Source organism: Hyla sarda, chromosome 5, assembly GCF_029499605.1.
Source record: "Hyla sarda isolate aHylSar1 chromosome 5, aHylSar1.hap1, whole genome shotgun sequence".
Taxonomy (NCBI): Eukaryota; Metazoa; Chordata; class Amphibia; order Anura; family Hylidae; genus Hyla; species Hyla sarda.
The window spans coordinates 113,262,032-113,288,334 of record NC_079193.1 but is presented as its reverse complement, the minus strand read 5'-3'; the positions used below and the strand labels follow the sequence as shown (position 1 = coordinate 113,288,334).

The following is a 26,303-nucleotide window of genomic DNA, read 5'->3' as shown; positions in this document are numbered from 1 at the left end:
TGACTGAATAGTAGGCATATGCATAGTAATAGTTATTTTTTGTCTGACCACAAGAGCATTGTTTTTCTCACCTGTCAGTTCCTGTGGCCAGTGTGTAAAGCACCAAGGATCTAAAAGGTTTGCTTTAATCCTTTACCATCAACCATACAACAACATTACATGCTGCACACTTTGATGCAAAAAAGGAAGCCCAAATATTTTTAGTTGTTAGACCAGTATACGGAGGGTTAAATTACGTAATACATACCTATAGATTACCCCTTTGGGTCACCCAAAGGGATGATCTATAGGTGTAGCTACTATTTTGTAGCTACTAATAAGGATTATTTGGGTAAGGAGCTTTGGCCTAGCACAAGGATATCATCCTGCTTTATACAAGGTATAATTATTCCACATGGTTGACAGCTTGTTGTCTAGGTTACAGACCCCCACACCAGCCCGACCACTGCCCATCCACTTTTGGCGGATCCGCTCAGAAATGCTTGTAACTGGAATAGCAGTTGCTTTGTGGCTCAATAATTGATATGACACACACCAAATGACTAGCCAATTTATTCTGTACCGACTCAGCTCTGCTACTTTCTATAACCAGAGGTCTGTAAATTAAGCTGTGAATATGAAGCAGACCAGTGAATTTTTATTGTGTCAAGCATTAGTCAGACTGCAGATTGTCAAATTCTGAAATGGCAGATTGTTCTCTTTGTAAAACAGAATTTCACTCATTCTACTGTCATTATTCCTGCTAGATTTGGTTTAAGATATGCAGCTATTTGTCATTACATTCCACATTTTCTGCCCGCAGTTACAAAAACAACATATGATATGAATGCTGCTTAAAAAAAAATCATGCTTTTCAATGATAGTATCACACAAATGGTGCATTCATTTAAGATAAATCATCATCTTAATGCTATTATAGGAGATTAAATATTTAATAGCTTTCGCCTTTTGTTTAGGACAGGTTTTCGAAGGATGTATTTTCCATACATTATCATATTATATATATAAATAGTCTCGACAGGTAGACAGGAGGTTTCCAAATTCATTGACTAGATTGAAAAGTGATGATTAAAATTGGTGTGTGTATATAACATGGGAAACGTGAATATTTTCAAATTAGTTTTAGACGTTGCTCAGAGTTCAGGTAAGTGTTCAAAAATAGTGCCCCTAGTAGGTAGGCAGGCACACAAAATCAACTTGTTTTTTACCCATGCGTATAAATTCTTTATTTTTATTCTCATCCAGCAGATGAGATTTATGGTAAACATGTTCGGTTTAAAATCATTTACTTGAAATATGATCTGCTGAAAATATCCAAAAATACTTTATACAAAAGTAGGCATGTAGATAGTGTAGGTATGTAGATAGTGTACCCTATTAGTTGAACAAGTGTCCTCATTAGATAGGTAGGTTTTTCCCCTATTAGGTAAACAGGTGTACTCAGTAGATAGGTCGTTCCATCCATTATGTAGCCAGGTACCATTGGTAGGCAGGTAGGTAGATTGGGAGTTTTCTTCATTAGGTCAACATTTGTCAAAAAAAAAGGTAAATAAAACATATTCACCTTCTCCCAGCTCAAGCACAGTGCACCAGGCTCTTCTCTTTCTTCTCCACTCCGGTGCAGGGTGCACATAATAAGGGGAAACGCGTTTGCAGCCTCTTGTAGACCCCAGACATAAGAATATGTTTACACAGACTACAACTGCACCAAAAAGGATGGAAAAAAGAACATGACAAAAATGTGCACTTTTCATCCCTCATAGACTGCAAAAAAGCATATTGTTTGGAAAAATTTAAAAAATAAAATAAAAAAAAACGCAGCAATAAAAAAATTGCATGCAAAAAAAAACAACCTACAAGTTACAGAGCACAGAGCCAATTGGTGTTCGCTCCATTACAGTTTTCAACTGCATGAGTATCCAAAGGACGCCCTGGTAGCAAATTACAATGAAAAAATGTAAAGGGGAAAACATTTTTCTTTTTTTCTTTTTAATGAACTGGTGCCAGACAGTTAAACAGATTTGTAAACTTTTTGAATTTCTTTTTTGTCTTGTCCACTGTGCTCTCTGCTGACACCTCTGTCTGTGTCAGGAACTGTCCAGAGCAGCATAGGTTTGCTATGGGAATTTTCTCCTGCTCTGGATAGTTCCTGATACATGCATAAGGTGTCAGCAGAGAGCACTGTGGACAAGACAAAAAAGAAATTAAGAAAGAAAATAATTTCCTCTGTAGCACACAGTCACTAATAAGTACTGGAAGGGTAAAGATTTTTTAATAGAAGTAATTTACAAATGTGCTTAACTTTCTGGCACCAGTTGATTTAAACAAAAATGTTTTCTACCGGAGTACCCCTTTAATCTGTGCTCCTGGAGGAAAGTCCAGACCTATGAGACTCCCCACACTTATATGTCCACACACACACACACCCCTTATGAGTATCATTGTACCATGAAAGCAGTTTAAATAGGCACAACTCCTCAGATGAAATTACAACATGTAGAAAAAAAGGTAGCTAGGGCTTTTGGCTGCCTATGACATGGGACAATAGTCTAAGCAAGGGGTTGATCAGATTAAAGTTTATAAAAACGTATCCTCTATCCTAAGAATAGTGAATAAGTGTCAGATCACGGGGGTCCGACCCCTGGAACGCCCCACGGTCTCCCGCACTGCACCCCCGCTCTCTGCATGAAAAGAGCAGTATCAACCACAACATGAAGCTGTGGTCGACACGCCCCATCCATGCAGCTCTATGGCAAAGATTGTCAAGTGCAGCACTTCGACTCTCCCACAGAGATGTATAGAAGAGATGTGTTGGTCGCAGCTTCATGCTGTGCTTGACCCACCCCATTCAGAAGGAGAGCCGGGTTGTCCTTCAGGAGATTTCGGGGGATCCTTGAGGTCATACCCCCTGAACCCCCCCCCCGTGATCTGACACATGTAACCTTCTCAGCAGAGAGCACTGTGGTCAGACAGAAAAGAAATTAAAAAAGAAAAGAACTTACTCTGTAGTATACAGCAGCTGATAAGTACTGGATGGATTAAGATTTTTAAATAGAAGTAATTTACAATCTGTATAACTTTCTGGCACCAGATAATTAGAGAAAAAATTTTTTTCCACCAGAGTACCCCTTTAATGATAGTTCCTTAGGCTGTTACTTCATTCTGTCAAAAACAAATCAGGAATTTCTGTATCAGTCTTTGAATGATTTGTTATAGTTAGTGTATTGTTTACATTTTCATTACACATATATCTATATTTATGAATTTGTTCTATACATATAAGGTCAATTGTATTTTATTTCTAGTGGACCATTATTAAACGTCCATCCATGAAAAATATGTGTTCATCATCTGATATTCCTTAGTATGCTCTGGACATACAGTAATTATATCTTCGTAGAATGTGTACGTGTGATGCAATTTGTCCATATTTTTGTCAACATTTTCCATGTTTGCTTATTGAGTTACATTATCGAGTTGTACATTTTGCCCACAATGTCTTTGCAGACATCTTAAATAACCCATTAGGGCACACTTAGTAGTCATATCAAAATACAGCAGAAGAGCTTCATGTTAGGCACTCAATGGTTTATTCATAATGAGTTCAGAAAAGCTGCAGAAATGGAAAGATAACTGTATAATGGGAATAGTGTCCTTAGTGCTAAACACTGCTATAGCCAATTACATTTTATGTGAAAATGGCAAACATCCTTTTAGGAGAGCATTTGAAGTTGGCATCGATCCTATCTAAGTGTAAAGCTGTGAAGTTGTCCATTAAGATTGAAGCTATTCTGAAGATTAAATGATTTCACGCTTGCATGTCCGCAGAACGTGGAATAGCTTATTTAATCCAAGAGTCTTTTTTTTAGCACTTATGATTGTCACATTACCATAGCTAAAAATAGAATCCAAATTCTCAGAGAACTTCAAGCTGGTAGTCAGCCTTAAAGACTTCAGGAATTGATGTCAGAACAAAAGATTGAGCAAGTATTTGAACATTTCTGCATTTTATCTAATAAATAATTAGCAAATTTATAAAAAAAAAAAATGATTTACATGGACATAAATATATAGACTTTGCTATGACACCTGCTCTCTAGCTGTGGCAGCTTTCATTGCTCTTCATCATCCCTGAACTATTAAAATGTGGAGGGGGATATTCAGCATGGAAAGTGAGATATAGAGCTGGAAATGGACAGCCAGGACGGGGGGGGGCTCGCTAGGAAGGGGAGCAACAAGGTCAGTAAAGCGGCTTGTAAGAAATGGCCAGCAATAACTGTAAGGCAACTAATGGGAGGGGTGGCAAGAACAATAAGGCACGTAATGGAAGAGGGTAGCTTGGACATAACTGACAGAAGAGGGCAGTAGGTACAGAGGGGCATCTGACAGGTAGGGGGTCCATAAAGGACAGTGTGGCATCTGAAAAAAAGGGCGTAGCAATAGAGCCAGAAAGCATCTGATAAAAGGGTGACAGTAGGGAGAGGGAACCCCATGACAGGAGGAGTAGCCAGAGGGACTGTGAGGCATCAGACAGGTGGGGTAGCAGTAGGGACAGCGAAACATATCATATTTAAAAAGTTAAATATCCCCCCCCCCCCCCATAATGAGAATGTAAAAATAAAATTTAAAAAATATTAGCAAATTTATTAAATTGAGTAAATTCAGTTAATTTGTCAGGATATTAAAAGGCACAGCCCTGTCTATATGAGGCGTCACAGCTCAGCTCATGGCTTGGTTATTACTGTGATATGCATTGTCAGCTGTGACACCTTAGATAGGTTCAACAGAATTTACTCAATTGAATTCATTTGCAAACATTTCTGAAGTTCCATTTTTACATTTGTACAGCTCATAAACAGGATTGTGGGGGGAAACGTCCTGTCCGGAGAAAACAAAAAATAATATTCAGTACCTCCATCAATATGATGAAGACAAATGTGCGGTTGCACGCCACCGTGACAAGAACACAACCTACAATGATTGCAGCAGCCCCCTGCAAATGCTAAGGCAAAATAGCAATTGAAATGAGAATGCTGCTTTAATAACTATTCATGTAAATATGAGGCTTTTGATCAAATCATGTCCCCCCCCCCCCCCCCCCCATCCGCAACACAGAGGGGGCCTTATTTCAGATGGGACCCTAACATTATTTTTACTCACCTCTCCTGGGCCTAAGACCTCTAAACTGGGTGCATGTGTGATCCAGCTACCTATTTAACACCACTATGTGAATGGGGTGGAGTGCGCAGCTAATGGAGTTGTCACTATCCCATTCGTACAATACAAAAAACAGAAACATTCAGCACCTCCATGAAAACATGTGCAGGTGCATTCCCCCATGACAAGTACAAAACATACAAAAGAAGAGTTGCAGCAGTGTTTATATCCATATACTAAATATATTCCTACAAATTTGATATTTTTTTTACTTTTTTTTTCTGTTTTGGTTTTCGGTTTTTGACCACTAGTTATCTTGAATATATCCTGGATGATGAGGGGAAGTGAAGGCTGGATGATGAGGGGATGTACAAGCGCTTGTCAGCCTTCATGCAGCATTCAGGTCTCGGCAGCTGTCTACATGAGAAACAATAAAGATGTGAGTTACAGAAATAATTATGCGCATAAATCATCTGAGCCTGTGATCTTTCCAGCAGATGGATTATGGCCTTCCTATAAGGTGAACCTAACTTCATTTCTATCATTTCTATATAAAATGAAAACTGTAATAGTTATACCTTGATCTTATGATATTCCAACAACGTTATTCTGATCTCCTTTAACCTTTATAGTATGTGTGTTAGGAGTCACGCCGAGGTCAGACATGCTGGCCGCGGACGCACTCCTACTCCTTTGCCTGGCACTGCCCGTACTGTCTGTGCTGCGATGCATCCAGCCCTCAACTCCTCACCTTCCTCTTCGTCCCTGTGTGCTTACTGCATGCCGGCTCAGTGAAATTTAAAGGGATAGTATGTAATTAATTGGTTCTTGCTGCCCCAAGACCCTATAAGTACAGGCACTTCCTATTTACCCTTGTTGGATCTTTTGTGCCTTATCAGCCTAAGAGAAAGTGTTCAGTTTGTGTCTTGCCTTGCCGCGTATCTGACCCTATTGCTATGTATCCTCACCTTGCTCCTGTGCCGCCTGCCCTCTGACCTCTTGCTACGTGACCTGACCTTGCTACTGTGCCGCCTGTCCTGACTACGCCTTGCCATATCTTTCCAGTAGCACGTTTCACCTAGGCCGGCTCTGTGGACGAATCGTATCAGGGGTAGCGACCTGGGTGCCGCCTGCCGCAGCAAGTCCATCACGCTTTGGGGCGGGCTCTGGTGAAAACCAGCAGCACCTTAGACTCCGCTCCCTGGTACGGCCCACGTAATCATCCACACAAGTGCAGCGGATCCACTTCACCTCAGCCATAACAATATGTTTTTATTTTAAAAGAAAATGCATAAAATGCAGTAACGTAAAAACTAAACCAATCATCTCAGGGTAGCCCTTGCTTACTAACTCATGACACCCAAGTGTTCAGGATTCAATGGGACAGTTCTGGACTCCCGGCACTGGCCTGAGATATCATACATATGTGTTGATAGATGAAAGCTATCACTTCTGCCCAGAGACATAAATAGTGCAGGGAAGAGGAGGCAGCAGTCCTTGTGCTACTTTCAACTATATTGTGTCCTTAGGATGCAGATGAAGATAAATACCATCAGCCTCTTGCCCTACCATACATTTCAGGTCTTCTATATATGCTGAAGACTCGACGCATTCTGGCTCTATACAGGAATATCATCACTCCTATCTCCCTGCGGTGCTTACAGTGAAGCCCAAAAGAGGCCTATAGGCTGAACTGCTTCTCCCATCTTGGAAGTGGGGGCTAAGATAAGTTATTTTTTTGTTGTTTTTTGAGGGGGGGGGGAGAAACTGTATGGAGTCACTTTAGCTATAAGGGGACAGTATCAGTATGAAGTTAGGGGCACTATTAATCTGAGGAGGGGCACTATTGTTTTGAGAGTATACTAACGGGAAACTTTCACTGTGTGAAAACTATTCAAATGTTGAATGTTTGGATATATAATATAGTTGAAATGGTTACATGAAATGGGACATACTGTATATAGGTAACACTATTCATTTATGTACATATACGTACATATATATAAGATAAAGGGGTGGATTAGAGTAGCAAGAGTTATGTAATTCTACAGACAATTCAGACACAAGACTACAGGTGCATTTACACTGCTGAAAAACTTAAGGCATATATGTCAAATGTATCCATAGGCCACTATTCACCTGAAATAGGCCTATAGTATTATTTTAGTATACACAAGGCCAGCATACGTCAGTAAATCTTTTTGTGCTCTATAGAATAGTGTAGTCAACCATGCTATTCTATATGGTGAAACCCAGTAAAACATTTATATAATACAGTGGACCCTCAACATACGATGGTAATCAGTTCCAAATGGACCATCGCTTGTTGAAACCATCGTATGTTGAGCGATCCGTGCAATGTAAAGTATAGGACAGTGGTCTACAACCTGCGGACCTCCAGATGTTGCAAAACTACAACCCAGCATGGCTGTCCGGGCATGCTGGGAGTTGTAGTTTTTCAACATCTGGAGGTCCGCAGGTTGAAGACCACTGGTATTGGAGGTTATACTCACCTGTCCCCGCCGCTCCGGACTGTCACCGCTCGTCACTGCTGCCCTGGATGTCGCCTTCCATCGCTGTCGCCGCATCCCCGGGGTGTCCGCAACGCTCCAGCAAGGCCTCTGCTTCCCCGGCATCCTCGCTCTCCATCGCCGCCATCACGTCGCTACGCACGCTGCTCCTATTGGATGACGGGACGGCGTGCGCAGCGACGTGATGACGATGATGGAGAGCGCCGACGATGCAGGGGATCCTGAGTTGGACGCGCCAGAGCCCCGAGGACAGGTAAGTGATCGTCAGCAGACCTCACGGGGCACCGTAAACGGCTATCCGGTGGCAGCTGAAGCAGTCAGCGCTGCCGGATAGCCGTTTATGCGATGGCCCGACATACAAAAGCATCGTATGTTGATGCTGCCTTCAACATGGGATGGCCTCTGAGAGGCCATCGTATCTTGAAATGATCTTATGTCGGGGCCATCGTAGGTCGGGAGGTCACTATATAGTAAACTTTTTATTGGGCAGCTTATGGGGAACATATGCCACTGTATGCCTATCCTGTGGCATACATTAGAGGCATCCACCATGAAATTCTTCTGACATATACCTCTGATGTACACTGCATACACCATGTGAATTCATGCTAACAATTGTCATATAATGGCTTCAAATGTATCAGTTCATCGAATCACAACATTCAGAATATTCAGGGTTTGATGTAGGCCAGTATTTATATCGATGCTGATGCAGGGTCTTTGGCTGAACTTCATTCTATCACAGAATGTAGTTCCCACAAAATTCTCCAGTTTCATCTTGATGTCAGAAGAGATGTTGGCCTTGACATGAGGTTGATTTGCTAGGCTGTCATTCTCATACTGCTGAGTGCAGCCACTGTCACTGTAGATGTGCTGTGCAGAGAGAATTGCAAACTCAGGCTGAAAATTAGACAACAGGCTGATATTTCAATATAAAAAAAAGATGCAGATTATAAGGGAGTAATAAACCATGTAATCTTGACACTCTTGCAGTGGACAAATACAGTACAATATCTATATATATAAAACTCAATAGCCCTCATTTACTAAGAATGGAGTGTTTTACTTTGTGTACTTTTCACTCTGATTTACTAATCTGTCGCAATTCAATTTCATTTTGTGTCACACGGGTTGAAATTTGTGTCGGAAATTTTAGCAGAGAGCACTGTGCTCATGATGTCAGTAGACAGCTCTGTGTTTCAAAAAGAAAAGAATTTCCGCTGTAGTATTTAGCAGCTAATAAGTACAGGAAGGATTAAGATTTTTTAATAGAAGTAATTTACAAATCTGTTTAACTTTCTGGCACCAGTTGATTTAAAAATAAAAGTTTTTCACCAGAGTACCCCTTTAAAGACTAAGCTTTTAAAATTACATTTTTGTATATAGATCTGGATTATTAAAACAATTGCTGAATAATAAGGGGGGTTAGGTGGGAGGTGCGATGGATAAATGATATAATGATAAGAAATATTTTGGTAGCTGTGGGGTTGTCTGAGATCCTCTTTTTTCCCCCTGATAATCAGTACCACTCTTGTCCATTGTCTGTGTCTGGTATTGAAGATTATCCTTATTACCTTGAAGTAACAAAGCTTCAATAACAGAACACAATCCATGAACTAGACAGATTGAGACCACTCTGACCCCCCTGGGATCTCCAGAACGGGGTCTCTGGCTCTCTCTGCTGCATGAAGCATTGTGTTGGCATGTTCTCCATGCATTGTCAATGGGAGATAACTAAGTGCTGTACTCGTACCTGGAACTCCTGTAGACAATGCATGGGAACACACCGACACACCATGCAGCAGGGAGAGCCAGGGGCCAGTTCTGGAGACGGGCCCACCAGTAAGACCCGACATGGACTCACACATATTCCCTATTCTGTCGATAAGGGATATGTTTTCAAATGCTGGAATATCTCTTTAAGTGCAACTTTACACATTTTTTGTATAACCAACTAATATGAATTTTACAAGTACAGCAAGCTGTGTCCATCAGTGGCATATGTAGAAGATAGGGGGTTCCCACAGTAAATATCTAGATAATACTGTCTGATTTTGCCCCCTGGACAGAAAAACTTGGTGTTCATTTCCCCTTGCTTTCCATTACCATTGGTCATTTCCCCCATTCATTAAAATATCTAACAATATCTGACACTTTTTGTCGCTATAACGATTCTTGTCCTTGCAACCACCACTTCCCTGCAAGTAGTCTGAGATGCTTCCTCCAGGGTGCAGATACCTGGGCCTATGTGGTGATTTTGCATACCATACCTGCATACCATAGCCTAACACCCCCCAGAAAAAAATTAGCAAAAGGACAAAGGGAGAAGGGGAGAGGATTTTATTTGGCTTCCACTAATGTTTTATACAATATATCGGGGAGCCCCAAAAACTATCTTAAGACCTATGTCACTTTGACGTACTTAGAGTAGTAATATTTTTGGTGGTAGTACTACTGCCTAATTTGGATAAACTTTACAAATTACAGTTAAAAAAAAATTTTTTTATTCATATTTATCAACACTGTGCTTTTTGAAATCTCTACAGCAGATTTATTATTAAGTAAAATTACATTTATCTTCTTTCTCTCATGTATTATTTGTAATGATAATATTACTGCACCTTTTATCTGAGAAAAATGTATCTACAGTATGTAGTGTAGATCAAATGTAAATGTATTCAGCATTGTATTTGATAATTCTGCATTTTCAGGGACTTTGGAAATTGTGGCTTGTGCATATTAGCAGATTACTGGATCCGCTGAGGCCTTATTAACTCACTTGAGTTTTGTGTAATATTCCACACCCTCTTGGCACAGTATTAAGAGTATCAGTGTCTGCTCTAGAGAAGCCACTTACCAGATGCCAGAGGTTAGTTTAAGAAGCAATGTGCCAGAGATTCATGTCCATGAGTCCAGTAAATTGTACAGCACAGTCAATACCTGTGGGCCACAAAATATCTTGGCTGCAAAAGTCATTGTAAAAAGTCTTTAAATATTAATTATAATTAAGATTTGTTTTGTTGTCTTTTACTTGTTATATCACTTTGATATTGTAAATTTAGTAGAACTGCTAGGTGGGCTTCCTGAAAGGGTTTAAAGGCCTACGGTATGTAATTAAATGTCCTGGCATTGCGTCTGATGGACATTGGCAGATGTCCACATAGAATTTTCCACACTCAAGACATTTAATTGCAACCATAGGGAAGAAAAAAGGCTTTTGGCAAAAGAAAAAAAAGGAACCCACAGGCCGTTTTTTTCACCATTGGATATGAGCAGATAAGGCAACAAAGCTGAGAAAACAGGATTAGCAAAGCAGTTTATTTGGATGTCACACACTAGGTGACATTCTCTACTGAGATGGAGTTTGTAAGGATTAACTTATAGAGCATGTAGATGTAATAGACAACAAGTCTCTACTAAACCTTCTGATAGTAACAGTTGTAAAACAAAAATAGGGAAAAAGAATCTACTTGCTTCTCAGCATAAATTCAAACACTAATAGGTTGTTAGTATACATTTTGATCAAAAAGTACAAGCCCACCAGCCACGTCAAGGCCACCTATTTAGAGTGGGTCCCTAACCCAACATTGGCATAGCACAGGGCGGTGGCCACCACCACCGCAACACCATGCCCACAGGGGGAGCGACCCAGTGGCCAGGCAGCCCCACTGCTGCCCGACACAGCCCCTGGCTCCGGGCCACACCACGCCACAGACAAAGCATCACAGTAACAATGACCGCCGCAGTGCAACCACACCAATGAGAATACCTACCAAGTGCTCTCTGCCAGAGGGGGCGCCGCGCAGGCATGCACGTATGTCTACTCCAATCACCTGACCTGCCCATGCCTCTGTCCCTGCGCAATCCCGGGCAGAAGCAGTGGCACGAGTAGCCACTGATCTCCAGGAGGGTGAGTGTACTGATGGGGTGTGGAGAGGGGGGTGTATATGTATGCAGTGTGTGTGGGGGGGGGGGGTATATGTATGTAGCATTTGTGTGTGAAGGGAGCTGAGGAGACCAAGGATGGGGTGCAGTGGGTGGGTAGGGGAGCTGAGGAGAACAAGAATGGGGTGCAGGAATGGGGTAGGGGGAGCTGAGGAGCTCAAGGATGGGGTGCAGGGAGGGGAGCTGAGGAGACCAAGGATGGGGTGCAGGGGGGAGGGAGCTGAGTAGACCAAGGATGGGGTGCAGGGGGGGGGGGAGCTGAGGAGACCAAGGATGGGGTGCAGGGGGGGAACTGAGGAGACCAAGAATGGGGTGCAGGGGGGGAGCTGAGGAGACTAAGGATGGGGTGCAGTGGGAGAGCTGAGGAGACCAAGAATGGGGTGCAGGGAGGAGCTGAGGAGACCAAGGATGGGGTGCAGGGGGGGCAGAGGAGACCAAGGATGGGGTGCAGAGCCGGGAGCTGAGGAGACCAAGGATGGGGTGCAGGGGGGGAGCTGAGGAGACCAAGGATGGGGTGCACGGTGGGGAGCTAAGGAGACCAAGGATGTGGTGCAGGGGGGAGCTGAAGAGACCAAGGATAGGTTGCGGGGGGAGCAGAGGAGACCAGGGATGGGGTGCAGGGGGGGAGTTGAGGAGACCAAGGATGGGGTGCAGCAGGGACATGCACAGGCATTTTGGAGCAGGGGCTCAAGTAGAAAAATGGGCACTTCTCATACGAGAAAAAAGTTAGTAAAAAACTTACATATGTTACCACAACTTAATTCCTGAGATAAGGGAGCTCCAGCAGTCATGTGCAGCTGAATGGGACCCACATTACTCCACGGAGGTCCCAATCAATGAGGGCATCACAGTGCGGATGCATTAAATGAGCAGGGACTCAAGCCCTGTTTCGGTCCATGTGTGCACATCCCTGGGGTGCAGGGGGAGCTGAGGAGACCAAGGATAGGGTGTGGGGGGGGGGGGGGGGGAGATGAGCAGAAAAAGGATGGAGTGCAGGGGGGGGGGGGCTGATGAGACCAGGGATGGGGTGCAGGGGGGGGCTGAGGAGACCAATGATGGCGGTGATGAGGATACTAAGGATGAAGGTGGGGTATATTATGCATGTAACATGTGTGTGGGGTGGGGAATGGGGCAGAGAAGCATGGAGAGGAGTTAGTGGTCGGGGAGGTGAAACAGAAGAGTCTGGAGGAGGAGGACAGAGGAGCCTGGAGGAGGAAAAGGACACAGGGGTCTGGGTAAGGACAGTGCAAGTATTATAATCAGTGAGTACAGTGTGTGGCAGTATTATATTAAGGGCACAGTGAATGACAGTATTATATTCAGGGGGTACAGTATGTGGCAGGGTTATAATAATTATTGTCTTCATAGAGGATGAGGATCTGCTAAAAAAGTGAAGAACCAATGAACATCAGACTCTGCCGAGAAGATGAAGCTGGAAGAAGTTCTGGTGGACCAGATGAAGAAGAAAAGGAAAGGCAACAGAGAAGACATCACTCAGGTCACTGATATCATTGTGTATTTTCCTCACTATGTTCCCTCACTGTTGGAGTCACTTGTAAGTTCTGCTGTAATGATGAGTGAAACTGTCCCCCAATCTGTGACTCTCCAGCTGTTGCAAAACTATAATGGGAGTTGGAGCTTTGCAACAGCTGGAGAGCCACGTGAACCAAAGTGATCGATGGAGGTCCCAGCAGTCAGACCCCCACCATAAAATGGACATTATTCTAAAATGCCCAGGCCTATCTTAGTTCCCAGTCTGGCCCCCTGCATAGTCCGGCCCCCTGCATTTTTTTTTTGGCTAGGAGGAAGCCCAAATGCAGTCTCCTGCTCCTGCTAAAAATGCCTGGGCCGAATGGGTGGAGCAGAGTGCTGGCTATGAATGAGGGGAGAGACTTGTACAACAAAAATTGAGAAAAAGAAACACAGCCGCACATCCACAATTTGTATTTTGATCTACTTGCTTCTCAGCATAAATTCAAACACTAACAGGTTGTTAGTATACATTTTGATCAAAAAGTACAAGCCAACTCGCCACATCAAAGCCACCTATTTAGAGTGGGTCCTAAACCCAACATTGGCATAGCGCCGGGCGGCGGCCACCACCACCGCAGAAGCACCATGCGCACAGGGGGTGTGACCCAGTGGCCAGGTAGCCCCACTGCTGCCCGACCAAGCCCCTGGCTCCGGGCCACACCAGTCCACAGACAAAGCATCACAGTAATGTGTAATAGTGTTTGGACTACAAAGGCCACATGCAATGTGATTGACTGTCGTGTCATTGTATAATCGAATAATGGAGAACATTATTCACAAAGAACACAAAATGGTATAAAGCCAGATGTGTCTGTTTGTAAAATGAATTGCATGACAGCCAACCATGTAAAATAGCCAGGCACAAACTTACATGACATCAGAAAATGCAATGTCATCTCTAGACATGGGGTATACAAATAAATACCACAAATAAAGAGCTAATACTTTTCTTGACCATAAGATGTCTCATCTCCATTTTCTTTCCAAATTGTTACAAAGATAACAAAATAAGTATTTGACTGAGTACAATCCTTTTTTAAACTTATTTAAATAGTATACAAAATATACAGTATACGCTGACAACCTATATAAAGCATTCTCAAACCTTGGTTATTCATGTTCCTTTCCTCTTCGGATAGGAGCAAAAGAATCAGCGGTCTGAAAGAACATATAGCTGTCATAGATTTCATGCAGATGTCAAATTTGTATCTGCTATGTGTACACCAGCTGTAGTCAAAATAGTGCATGTCTATGTGGAAGTGAGTATCATCTTTTGTCACAGGGAGTCATCAGTTCCTTGGATTCTTTGCCTGGGTCCCCTGGTTGGATTTCAGCTGGATACCAACTGTCTCCCCTACTATCCTGTGAGCTGTTTGCCACAGTCTCTAACTTATGCTGATGCTGTTTCACTTGACACATCTAGGTGAAACACATCAAGATTTGAATTTGTGATGTGAAATTGGTGCGTTTTCTATTCACAATGGTGTAAAATATAACTGCATCGATGGCCAGTGCTTGTTTGCATTCATTTTCTACAGTGCAGCTGTTACCCTGTATTGCACTGCACCATGAAATAACGGCACAGAGAGTGCCATTGTGCTTTCTTTTTTCTACATATCTGCTGTGTGGAGTGGAAGCACTTTATGTCACAAGGATCAACAATCTCTGACAGCCTTATAATTCATTATTTTAAAGAAAATCTGTCAGCTCTATATGAGCTGCACACATGGGCAGATAGCTGATCTAGTAAAACAAATGAAACCTGTCTCTTAGCTGATGGTTGTTTTTACAGTTATAAAATCATTGTTTCAAGAAGCGTAGTGGCCGGGCTAAGCTGCAGCATGCATGCCTCCTCTCTCCCCCCACCCATTCCTGCTCTTTATGATTTATGTACTAAGTGCTGGAAGCTAAGCAGGGAGGAATGGGGTAGGGGAGATTCATACATGCTCAGTGGCGTTACTAGGGTTGGTTTCACCCGGTGTGGTAGAAAATGGTCACCCCAAACCTACCCTCCCCCAAGTAAGTTTTTAGCATGTGACACGCTACTGGTGTAGCGCATTGTGAAAAGTTCCAGTATAAAGCATTGGTACGGCCTCACCAGGAATATGCTGTTCAGTTTTGGGCGCCAGTCCATAAAAGGGACACTGTGGAGCTGAAAAGGGTGCAGAGACGCGCGACTAAACTAATATGGGGCATGGAACATCTTAGTTATGAGGAGCGATTAAAAGAGTTACAATTGTTTAGTATTGAGAAGAGATGTTTAAGGGGGATATGATAAATGTATATAAGTATATTAATGGCCCATACAAAAAATATGGAGAAAAACTGTTCCAGGTTAAACCCCCCAAAGGACGAGGGGGCACTCCCTCCATCTGGAGAAGAAAAGGTTTAGTCTCAAGGGGCGACACGCCTTCTTTACCATAAGAACTGTGAACTTATGGAACAGTCTACCTCAGGAACTGGTCACAGCAGGAAAATTTTACAGCTTTAAAACAGGGTTAGATACATTCCTGGAACAAAATAACATTAATGCTTATGAAGCACCTCTGTCCATGTCAGAAACTGTCCAGAGCAGGCGAGGTTTGCTATGGGGATTTGCTCCTACTATTGACTGCTCCTAAAATGGACAGAGGTGTCAGCAGAGAGCACTGTGGTCAGACAGAAAATAAATTAAAAAAGAAAAGAAGAGCATACAGCAGCTGATAAGTACTGGAAGGAATACAATTTTTAAATAAAAATAATTTACAAATCTGTTTAACATTCTAGCCCCAGTTGATTAAAAAAAAATGTTTACCAGCGGAGTACCCCTTTAAGCAGTGGTAAGTTTATAACTGTGGTTTCACTCATCATAACTGTAGAACTTAAGTGACTACAGCTCTGATAGGACATAGTGAGCAGAATACACAAAGATATCAGTGACTATAGGTCACGTCTTCTCTATAGTCATTCCTTATCTAATTCAAATGGAACATACCGCCATGACGTGTTCCAGCTAAATCTTCTCTCTGCAGAATGTGACGCCCAGATGGCTCCTCACTATGTCAGCGGATTGTGATCCTCTTTATGAAAACAATTATTATTATAAACCTGCCAGACACTGTATCCTCTAAATATAATACTACTATACACTGCACTCTTTGAATATAAACCTTCCACACACCGTACCCTCAATATAAGTCAGCCACATACTGTACCCTCTGAATATAAATCTACCACATACTGTACCCTCTAAATATAATACTGCCACATACTGTACCCTCTGAATATAAAACTACCACATACTGTACCCTCTAAATATAATACTGTGAAACACCATACCCGCTGAATATAATACTACCACAGACTGTACCCACTGAATATAATACTGCCACACACTGTACCCACTGAATATAATACTATGGCACACTGTACATTCTGAATATAATACTACCACACACTGTACATTCTGAATATAATACCAACACACACTGAACCCTCTGAATATAATACCAACACACACTGAACCCTCTGAATATACTACCACACACTGTACCCTCTGAATACAACCTTGCCTTAAAGTGCACCCTCTTAAAGGGGTATTCCAGGCAAAAACTTTTTTATATATATCATCTGGTTCCGGAAAGTTAAACAGATTTGTAAATTACTTTGATTAAAAAATCTTAATCCTTCCAATAGTTATTAGCTTCTGAAGTTTTCTGTCTAACTGCTCAATGATGATGTCATGTCCCGGGAGCTGTGCATGATGGGAAAATATCCCCATAGGAGCTGCACAGCTCCTGGGACGTGAGTCATCAGAAAGCAGTTAGACAGAAAACAGCAACTCAACTTCAGAAGCTAATAACTATTGGAAGGATTAAGATTTTTTTATAGAAGTAATTCACAAATCTGTTTAACTTTCCGGAGCCAGTTGATATATATAAAAAAAAGTTTTGGCCTGGAATACCCCTTTAATATAACCTTGCCATACAGTGCACCCTCTGAATAAGATACCACAACAGCAGTAGCACCACTCATCATTCTTTAGCTGATGCTATTACCACAGGAGGGGGGGATTGGTGGTGTTGCTGGTTGATAATGAGGGTGCTACTGGCCCACCAGCAGGATCTGCTGATGGGGGTGCTACTGCTGGTGGATGATGAAGGTGCTACTGCCGGGGGGGGGCAGAATTATTTAGGCAGCAGTTCCCCCACATTAGGTAGTAGTTTCCACACATTAGGTAGCATAGATTCCCCACATTATGTAGCAGTTTCCCCACATTGGGTATAAGATGCAATGTAGTCATTAAAGGGGTATTCCAGGAAAAAACTTTTTTTTTATATCAACTGGGTCCAGAAACGTAAACAGATTTGTAAATTAGTTCTATTAAAATCTTAATCCTTTCAATAATTATCAGCTGCTGAAGTTGAGTTGTTTTCTGTCTGGCAACCATGCTCTCTGCTTACATCTCTGCTTGTCTTGGGAACTGCACAGAGTAGAATAGGTTTGCTAAGGGGTTTTGCTTCTAAACTGGGCGGTTCCGGAGACACGTGTCATCAGAGAGCACTTAGACAGAAAAGAGCAACTCAACTTCAGAAGCTCATAAGTACTGAAAGGATGAATATTTTTAATAGAAGTAATTTACAAATCTGTTAAACTTTCTGGAGCCAGTTGATATATATATATATATATATATATATATATATATATATATATATAAAGTTTTTTTCCTGGATAACCCCTTTAAATATGAATAAAATCCAAACCATTGTATTGGTATGCATTAAAAATCAAACACATATATAATAAAGGAGGAAAAGGCATCAAAAAATGTTTGGATGCCTTTTCCTCCTCTATTATATATGTGTTTGGTTTTTAATGCATACCAATAAAATTGTTTGGATTTTATTCATATTTAATAACTCCATTGCATCATTTTGGGTTTATGGTTAGTTGGGAGTCTATATTTTACTAACAGGCGTTACCTATATAGGGGGTATATAGGGGGTATAGATACTGACTATCCGAATGATTTTTGTCTGCCTTTCTGGTTTATCCCCACATTAAGTAGCAGGTTCCCCACATTAGGTAGTAGGTTCCCCATATTAGATAGCAGGTTCCCCACATTAGATAGATAGTCCCCCCCCCCCTGGGGTGCTGAGCGGCATGGTGTCACCCCATCAGGCTGGTGTCACCCGGTGCGGCCTGCTCCCCCCCCCCCCCCCCCCCCAGCGCCCCAGCCGCTATGCCACTGTACATGCTATAGCTCAGCACAGCCTCTATGACACAGGAGCTTATAATAAGAACATCATTTTATAACTTTGCAAAAAGCCATCATCTAAGAGACAGTTGTCAATTGTTTGTAGATTCCCTTTTAAAGCAGTTAACGCATGGTAAAAATACTACTATCAATCACAATACTACTGTATATTTGACACTGTATTGAAACTTGTTTTAAATCCACTTTTGACATGTAATTGAACTCTTTTCTCCATTATGGGCATTGTTTCCCTGCAAGGTTATACTTAGAGAAATAACACTGCTTTAACCACTTCCATGTTACATAGATACAATTTAAAATGTTTTTTACTGCTTTATACATTTCTTATTCCAGCATAAAATGCAATGTTCTTCATCCTTTTTGATACATATGAAACAAAAAGGCAAGATCATAACAGAAGCTCAGTTCATGAAATTAATCTTTATGCAGTATTTATTGAAATTTAAAAAAAGACACTCCTGTGTCCAAGATTGTAAAGGGCTACATAATAAGATGCACAACTATAAATATGATCAATTTTAACATCATATTGCGGCTTTTGTTTTATTCATCAATGTTAAGCTGTTTCCTCCTTCTGTTATGAGCCATGCCACATTGTAAAGATTGTTCAGAAGGAAACAACTTGTCCTTTAGTTTATTACTTTTAAGGTGATAAATCATACTAAAAAAATGTATCCTCTATCTGCAGGATAGGGGATAAGTTTGAGATCGCAAGGGATCCGACTGCTGGGGCACTCGAGGCACGTCACGCCCCCTCCATATATCTCTATGGGAGAGCTATTTGGCTATCTTCAGGCTCTAAGGAGATAGTTAAGTTTTCTAACCCCCACCATATGTGACCACCTACTCCTTGTATTGCTCCTGTAGCCACCCCCTTCCTTCTAAGGGTAGAGCAAATTCATCCTAGAAACGTGCATTCCCACATATAATCTTTGCCCTATATCCAGGACCCTTTCTCTCCCTTTTTTTTCATGAAGCCCCTCTCTCATTTGCATCCTATATAAAGTCCCCTTTTCCCTAGTTCCCATGAAAACCCAATTCTAAGACTTTTTGAAAGCAAACTGCTTACCTTTTTAATCTCCTAGAAGGCCCTTTCCATACCTTAGCAATACCCATAACGGTCCCCTCCTTTTCTTCTCAGTCAGCATGGGAAAGTCAAAGCTAGAAAGTTGGGGGCAAATCACTGGTTGTGAGAAGGTGTGGTCTTAGCAAAGCAGCACTATAGATTAGGTTATATAGTCATGGCCATAAATGTTGGCACCCCTGAATGTTTTCAAGAAAATGAAGTATTTCTCACAGAAATGGATAAATATAACATGTTTTGCTATACACATGTTTATTCCCTTTGTGTGTAATGGAATTAAACCAAAAAAGGGAGGAAAAAAAGCAAATTGGACATAATGTCACACCAAACTCCAAAAATGGACTGGACAAAATTATTGGCACCCTTAAAGGGGTACTCCGCCCCTAGCATCTTATCCAAAGAATAGGGGATAAGATGTCAGATCGCTGGGGTCCCGCTACTGGGGACCCCCGGGATCTCTGCTGCGGTCCTCCGCTATGATTACTCTGTGCGTAATGACGGGCCCTCATGACATCACGGCCCACCTTTGTAGGTATACCTTTATTTGAAATAAAGAATGACATGAATGATAGATATTTTAACTGCATATAATATAATTATTGACCTTGATGTCCTCCCATTTACCTTTATATCTCATTCAAACACGGTTGATAGTGGTAGACAACACACAAAAAATGTATTATAAGCTGTACATGAAATTCTGAATATATGGTTATTCTTCCTAGTAAAGACATGAGGAAAGTAACCACAGCTCATTCCTAGACCTAAAACTGTAAACTGTAGCAACCTCTGAAAGTTTGTGGAATAAAATACATTTTATGGCGGTCACTGAAAGAAACAATCTTCGCTGTTGATTTTATTAGAAGCATTTAAAGGGGTACTCCGGTGGAAAACTTTTTTTTTTAAATCAACTGGTGCCAGAAAGTCAAACAGATTTGTAAATTACATCTATTAAAAATCTTAATCCTCCCAGAACTTATTAGCTGCTGAATACTACAGAGGAAATTATTTTCTTTTTGGAACACAGTGCTCTCTGCTGAATGACGAGCACAGTGCTCTCTGCTGACATCTCTGTCCATTTTAGGAACTGTCCAGAGCAGAATATGTTTGCTATGGGAATTTCTCCTACTCTGCACAGTTCTTAAAATGGACAGAGATGTCAGCAGAGAGCACTGTGCTTGTGATGTCAGTAGAGAGCTCTGTGTTCCAAAAAGAAAATCATTTCCTCTGTAGTATTCGGCAGCTAATAAGTACTGGAAGGAGTAAGATTTTTTTAATGGAAGTCATTTAAAAATCTGTTTAACTTTCTGGCACCAGTTGATTTAAAAAAAAAAATGTATCCCTTTAATGTATCAGTGACTCTTGAACGAAGTTAAATTAAATCATTGTCAAACTTATTTCCTCCAAAATGAGAAACACTTAGTCCTGTATTGGGAGGGGGCTGTAAAACTCTGTTAAAAAATCTATAAAATGATTAACCTAATCTCAATGGGCTGAGAAGCGATCATGTATTTATGTACCGTTCAGAACAGCTCATAAAATTTCATTCAGTTTTATTCTCAAGAGCAATATCTGAACTAAATTGGAACCAATGGATCAAAAAGCTTACAAATGAAATGTACGGATTATTGACAACAAACCTTCTTGTACAGTGACTTGGTTGCAGACTTTCATCTCGTAACTAAATCGAATTGTGCTGGCAAACATTTGTGCTGTTTTATACCCATGCAGAGCTATAGCTATAGTGGTTTTCGAGGTAGCAGTTGTACCAACACAGTCTTAGTGCTTGAGGGGGCCTAAATGTCCCTCTGCCATATTACATTATTTTTATAAATAATGCATGGTAGCGGAGGAACCAGGAGCTACCCCCACTGTAACCACAGCTATATCTTCTACAAAATATTTTATTTTGTGCATGGCAGTCTATGAAAACGTATCATACATGGTCATGCGTAATGTTTTGAAAATTTCATACGTTTTGTCAGTAAGGTGATGCTATAGGCAAAGTGAGAACTGTGAATAGTGAATACATCTTGTTCTGCACATTTCATTTTTGTCAACATAAAAAAGCTCTGAAAATATCTTCTTTTGTCCTAAGCCAAACCATAATAAAACAGCTAGACCAGACCCTCCCTCACATTATAATAGGTCATTTTATTCACAAAATCATTTACTGTTTAATTACTTTCTTATTAAAGTTGTTACACAAATTGTAGTTTTGTAACACAATTATTTCAACAATTTTTACCACAGTTTTGAAAAACACATATGAAGTTACAGCATATGAACACAACCTGTTCCACCAGACATCCAATGATGTGATGTCACTGATTGGGTTAAAGAAAATTGTCCCAGGCTACACATTAGCCCTCATTTACTAAGCTGATCCTGTCAATTTTTGTCGGGTTCTGCGACTGAAATTGTGTCGCACACCCCGAGACAGATTCTAGTATCATGACCCGACATCACTCGGAGAGTTTTGAAACACCTACAAAAGGGGCGTGGTTATTGAAAAAAGGGGTGTATACCCGACAAAACTCCCAAAACACTCTGAGTATGTGAGAAAATACTCCACAAAAAATGTGAAGAAGAAAACCCTACAGCTCTGGATAGTCGGGGAAAAAAGCAAAAATGGAGAGTTTATGTGGCAAAACATGTCCTATGCTGTTTTATATTAGTTAAACAAATGTTTCATACATTTATTTAATCCAATCTGAAAATTAAATTTAAATGTTATTTTAAATAAAATGTTATTATAATTTAATTAAATTTATTTATATATTTTTTTATTTTTATACATTTTATTCTTTTTGTCAAATTTTGTAGAGTATACCGTATTTATAGGGGTATACCACGCACCGGCCTATAACATGCACCCTCATTTTACCAAGGATATTTGGGTAAAAAAGTTTTTTACCCAAATATCCTTGGTAAAATGAGGGTGCGTGTGTGTGCATGCGTATACTCCGATACGCTCTTTCTGACCCTGCAGAAGCCCCCAGGAAAGGCAGGGGGAGAGAAGCCGTCGCTGCCCGCTTCTCTCCCCTGCCTTTCCTGGGGTCTAGAGCCCTGCTGCCACCGCTTCTCTCCCGCTGGCTATCTGCGCCACTGCCCGTTCTCTCCCCCTGACTATCGATTCTGGCGCCCCATTGCCGGCGCCGATAGCCAGGGGGAGAGAAGCGGCGCCGGCAATGGGGCAGTGGCGCCGATAGCCAGCGGGAGAGAAGGGGCAGCGGCACCCATTGCCGGCGCCGCTGCCCCGTTGCCTCCCCCATCCCCGGTTGTATAATTACCTGTTGCCGGGGTCGGGTCCGTGCTGCTTCAGGCCTCCGGTGTGTGTCCCCTGCGTCGTTGCTATGCACTGCACGGCGCGTTACAAACCAGTTACAACTGACTTCCTCTACCCGCCACAGCTTTACTCATCAGTTCATTTTATATTTGTTTAAGATTTGTAAAATGTTCTTTTTTCTGTTGTTTACACAGATGACCTGGACAACAAATGGATCTGCAAATCTTCTAACACAGAATATACCATCTTTACCAGAGATTATGGTACCGTGCAGCAGCTGGTGTTGTGAATCAGGCCGTGACCAGTCAATACCGGCTACTTCACAACACCAGGGTTGTACCACACCCTTGTCTTCACGTGTGAACATAAATGTCAGAGATATGCATCGAGGCTGAATCTTGAAGAGTATATGCAATTCCTACATCTGAATATAAATGTAAATATAAGTGTAAATATATATTTATATAAAAAAAATGATAGTATTATAACCTTTTTTGAGTGTTAAATATTTGAGGTCAATTATCACTATGATGAGATTGATGGCAACTTGAATAAACAATGAATAAAGGGAACAATTCAGATGGCCCCTGATTGATGGGCTGTCACTAGTGCACTCAACATAGAAGGGTGCCATGGTTTTGGTTATTTGGCTCAACACGATTAGCTAGACCACTTTATAATAATATATAATAATATATATAATACTATCTGGTGTACATGGGACTGGTGTATTGGTGCTTGCATTTTTTTTGTTTACAAAGTTCTCTCTTACAAGAGATTGGACATTTTCACATGGCAATAACAAGTATGTTACATTTTCTGTTACCTTAGATTTTTTTTTATAAAGGTGGTGATTTTTTATTATGGAGGTATTTTTAAAAACTCTATTATCTTTGTTTTGTTTTTTACTATTTTTTCAGTCCTCGCAGGGGACTTGACTATGGGATCATTTGATCATTTTTACTTTTATATTAAATCTTCCATTTTTACTAGGAGTCCTATCATGGCAGTCACAGAGGCCTTTGAAAGCTCAGCTGCCAGAGCAACCAAATGGCTTGCTCTGACTGTGCCACAGGAAAGTGATCAGAGGCCAGAAGAGACCAGAACACAATTTCTATCCCCCTAGATGGTCAACTGGTAGTTTTAGGGCATGGAGCAGGTTCAGCTCCTGAGTCCACTCGATACTTGCTCAACAAAACTCCAGAAACTTCCGACAATATAATATAAAGCTATACAGCCCAACAATAAAGTTAAAAAAAAAAACAATAATGCATCACTTTATTTATATCCTATATAAAAGAAATCTGTGTGTAGAAATATGCATTTAACTCTCCTGCTATGTTGTGAAAGCGGGGCCATGGAGGCTTTCAAATGACATCAAGCAGGTCCAAGCAGAACAAGCTAACAAGCAGTGACTCCTCTGTACCTGGCTAATACATTTGTTGAATTACAGCAAAATGTATACTCATACTTGGCAAAAAAAATGTTCAGAGTGTTTTTATTCGACTTTTAGGGCCACTTCATGACAGCTGAAAAAAAAATATGCACACATAACATAAAAGTTGGTTGCATCAGGCTCAACCAAACTCATCTGTCCTAGGTGGCAAATCCAGCACCATAAGGTTAGGTTTCCACATGTTTTTTGGGGGTTATGGGTCATAGGTTAGCTGAAAGTCAACACTTATCAAATGCCAAACCCACTTGGTGCTTTTTGTTTTGGTGTTTTTTTCACTTATCTTTGGCGTTTTGGTGCAGTTTTGGGCTCAGTGCCAATTTTCAAAAACCTCAGCATATTAATACTATGGAATCATAAAATTTTTAGCATTTGGCTTTTTCCCCCCCAGTTTTTCAATAAAAATCCTTAAGTTGCATGATAAAAGTATCACATTACTTGTTGTAATAAAAATATAAGGTTAAAAAACACCAAAGAAAAAAAAGACTAAAACAAAAAAATAAATGCCACAAAAATTGCATCTTGGGAGTGCAAAATTACAGGGCAGTTTTTTGTGGTGTTTTTTTTTTTCTTCTGTGTATGCCAATGATAAAGACAACAGACATAGCAATTGTTCGCAGTCATCAGAAATGTGCTTGCTTTAAAGGTCACCTAGGAAATTTTTCTATGGCTGTTGTTCACTGTTGTATATGGTGAGAAGACAAGGATAGATTCCTTTACGCAGTTTAGCACAACATCAATTATCTAGGTTTTAGCTTATACTCGGCAGAGGCATCTATGGACCAATATGCTTGAGAATGAAGCCTTCAAAAAACTAAGCTCTAAAAGCGTGCACTGTTCATACATTCATTAAGATCAGTCTCACTAGTGTTATGTACTGTACATGCCCTTGAAGTCCTTACCACTGAACTCAGAATGCCTGTAATAAAACATTTGAACATCATTTATGGTGCTTGGAGAGGATTAAGTGAAGGATAAAATGTGGGTTAAGGAAATTACAGGACTGCCTGGCACGCTCTGGAGAACGCCTGACAAGGAGGAGAATATGGGACAATGCTTTTAAAATTGGTTGCTATGACAACAGAATGAAGATGCAACATTCACTGGCAGCATTCCTCCACTGCATGCTGGGTTTTCCCAGCCTTATTTAATATCCACAGACATCTTTATACAAATACTATTTAGATTAATTTCAAATTGGCAAAGAAACTTGGGAAAATAGTATACTCTGTACACAACTAAGCATGAAAAACCTTGCCACCTCTTAAGATGCCAGTAGGCTTTATTTAATCTTTGTAACCATGAAGATGCATTATTATTACTATTACATCATTATTATTACATATTGCATAGTTTTTGTATTGTTTTTACTCTACATTGAAAGTGTTTTACCCATGTATTCCTTGAGGCTATGTTCACACCTTGGAATTTCTGTGCGGCAGCAGAGCCCCACTGAATTTAACAGGATTCTGCTGTGCTGTGCACACGGCAGAATTTCCATGCCAGATGATTCTGGCACAGAAATTCCGAATCCCGTACCACAGAAAGAATTAACCTGTTCGTTCTTTCTGCGGACTCACAAAATGCACAATGCATTCCCATGTGGTCCTAGCGCAAGCATATTATGCCGGGAATGTCCTTTTCATAGAGACTTATCAAAAGTTTTAATTGATGAGTGTTCAGACTAACTGGTCCCTAGAGTGCGGAGAAATGTGTGTTAAAGGGGGACTCCGGTGAAAATTATTTTTTTTTTTTAAATCAACTGGTGCCAGAAAGTTAAACAGATTTGTAAATTACTTCTATTAAAAAATCTTAATCCTTCCTGTACTTATTAGCTGTTGAATACTACAACGGAAATTCTTTTCTTTTTGAAACACAGAGCTGTCTGCTGACATCATGACCACAGTGCTCTCTGCTGACATCTCTGTCCATTTTAGGCACTGTCCAGAACAGCATATGTTTGCAATGGGGATTTCCTTTTATGCCGGCAGTTCCTAAAATGGACAGAGATGTCAGCAGAGAGCACTGTGGTCATGATGTCAGCAGACAGCTCT

The 26,303-nt window shown here is 41.0% G+C and overlaps 2 long non-coding RNA genes across 2 annotated transcripts in view; one reads left to right on the top strand and one right to left on the bottom strand.

Annotated features, from left to right (window-relative positions):
* Positions 1-26,021, top strand: part of LOC130273399 (uncharacterized) — a 76,431-nt gene extending 50,410 nt beyond the window's left edge. Inside the window, exon 4 of the long non-coding RNA XR_008843981.1 lies at positions 22,991-26,021. This is a non-coding gene — a long non-coding RNA (uncharacterized LOC130273399). The remainder of the gene's footprint in view (positions 1-22,990) is intronic.
* LOC130273400 (uncharacterized) lies at positions 1,599-19,539 on the bottom strand. Its single transcript, XR_008843982.1, has 4 exons — positions 19,493-19,539; positions 14,272-14,324; positions 3,003-3,162; positions 1,599-1,702 (listed from the first exon to the last, which is right to left on the bottom strand). It is a non-coding gene; the product is annotated as an uncharacterized LOC130273400 (long non-coding RNA).
* Positions 26,022-26,303: the final 282 nt, after the last annotated feature.